The sequence below is a fragment of the Rattus norvegicus genome, chromosome 8 (genome assembly GCF_021556685.1).
Source record: "Rattus norvegicus strain SHRSP/BbbUtx chromosome 8, alternate assembly SHRSP_T2T, whole genome shotgun sequence".
In the NCBI taxonomy this organism is placed as follows: domain Eukaryota; kingdom Metazoa; phylum Chordata; class Mammalia; order Rodentia; family Muridae; genus Rattus; species Rattus norvegicus.
The window spans coordinates 87,638,242-87,640,740 of NC_141541.1; positions in this window are offsets into that span (position 1 = coordinate 87,638,242).

Below are 2,499 nucleotides of genomic sequence, written 5' to 3' on the forward strand. Positions count from 1 at the left end.
AATTCTAGAAAAACTAGGAGATAGAATACATTTTAATATACTAAAGGATATGTACAATAAACCTATAGCCGATATTATGCTAAATAGAGAAAGCTCAGAGCCTTCCAACTAAAATTTGGAACACACTCTCCACTCCTGCTCCATATAGTGCTTAAAGCTAGGGCCATAAGACAAAAAAAGAGAAAGAAAATGGGAAAGAAAATAATAAAATAAAATAAAAATAGGAAATTAAATTATAAAGGTCTAAATATAAATTTATATATAATGTACAAAATATAAAATATTAAGTATAAAATATAGTTCATAATGTATAACCTACAATGTATAACATATAACCTGTAAAACACAATATATACATATAATTAATATTCAATAATTAATGTAATATGCAATACATACATGTTATACAGAATATGGAATACATAATATTGAATACAGAATATGAAATATTTAACATGTAACATGTAACATATAATATAGTATAAACACATAGCATATAACATGTAATATACAATGTATAATACATAATAAATATATAATATACAATTATCAACATATAACATATACATATAACACATCACACATCACATATAACACATAATACATAAGATATAACCAACATATAACACAACATGTAACATAATTCACAATACATAATAAATATATAATATACAATATATACTATATAATACATGATACATAATGTATAATATGTAGTATATAGTATATGATATATGATATATAGTATATACCATATATAATATATGATATACAATATATGATACATTTATATGTAATATAATATAATCTATAATGTTTATGTACAATATATAATGTATAATATGTAAATATATAACATTTATCTATAAATAAATATATACATATAATAGAAAATATAAGAAAGGAAGAACCCAAAATAATTTTACTTGCAGATGACATGACTGTATGCACAACAGCTACTGAGGATTCTACCAGAAAAAATTTCAGAGCTGATAAACACTTTTGCAAAAGGGGCACAGCATATATATGTATATAACATTCCTATGTGTCTGTGCCAATGACAAGCATACTGCGAATGAAATTAGGGAAGTAATGTCATTCACCATAGCATAAAAAACAAGAAACAATCAAGCTTGAAATAAATCTGATCATCAAAATGAAAGACCTGTGCAATGAAAACCCTAGCATAGACCAAAAGATTGACTCGAGGAGGACAGTAGGTGATGAAAAGACCTCGAAAGAATTAACATTACAGAACTGGCCAACCATTGAAAACCAGTCTGCTGCATCACTGTAATCCTCATCAGAATCCCAGTGCCATTCCTTCCAGAAATAGAAAAAAATGTGAAAAATTTATCTGGAGGAGCCGGGGTGATGCTCATCATTTGGCTGCAGGTAATATTTAAAGACATCAGATGGGAGAAGAGAAAGGGAGAAAGAAAGCCCCATAGCTGAGGTACCGTCAGAAAACTAAATAGTGCTGGAGGTGTAACCACACGTGACTTCATGTTATACTACTGAGCCATGGCAGAAAAAATAGTAGGTGGAGGATACCAAAAATACATCCTGAAGGAAAGACGTCATCTTTAATGAGTGGCTCTAGGAAACTGTATATCTACATGCAGAGAAAAGAAACTGAATCCTTATCTCCCATCCAGCATACAAATAAACTCCAAGACCTCAAAAATTGAAACAAAACAAAATAAAACAAAAAAAAACAGCCAAAATTCTTACAGAGAAAGCTACTGAGTGCTCTCAAAGACAGAGACAAAGATAAGGGCATCATAAGTTAAATTTTGGATCATTTGTTGGTTCAGGGAAAAGGACAACAAGAAATCGAAAGGTTCCTGTATGGCAAAGGGAAGTATGGACTGAAAAGAGAGCTGGCAGAACGGGAAGGCAAACTTGCTAGCCATATATCTCACAGAGAATTAATATGTAGAATACACGAATAATTCTAAAAACTAAGCATCAAAAAATGAAACAGCCTACGTAAAAATACGTCATAAATCTGGACAGAGTTGAGGTTTGGGTGGGAGAGCCATAGAAATAAGGATAGATGACAGGGAAAGTGATCTGACCTGGGAAGTGGGCAAAACAAAGGGGGAGAAAAGGAGGATAAAATAACAGTAAGAAGGCCTGAAAAAGTCACAAGGAATCATACCATTAATCACCTACCTAAGAGCACCTATAATACACGTACACCAATCTTTACACATACATATATAGTTTCAATATTTGTTTTCCATCAGGGCTGATAATGGTAACTCTAAGAGCCACAGACCATTTAACAAAACCCCAAACACTATGCATGAGAAGCCCTCTCTTGAAGTTTTGGTCCGTTTTTTTCAAGAGACTCTCGAAATGTTATACATTATACCGATTGCCTTTGGCTGCTCCTCGGGAGTAGAAGGCAAGGCACCAGGCACTAAGTACCTCAGACATGGGGCCTCCAAGCCCTTGAGCTGAAACTGACCTGGAAACTTTTCCAAAAACGCA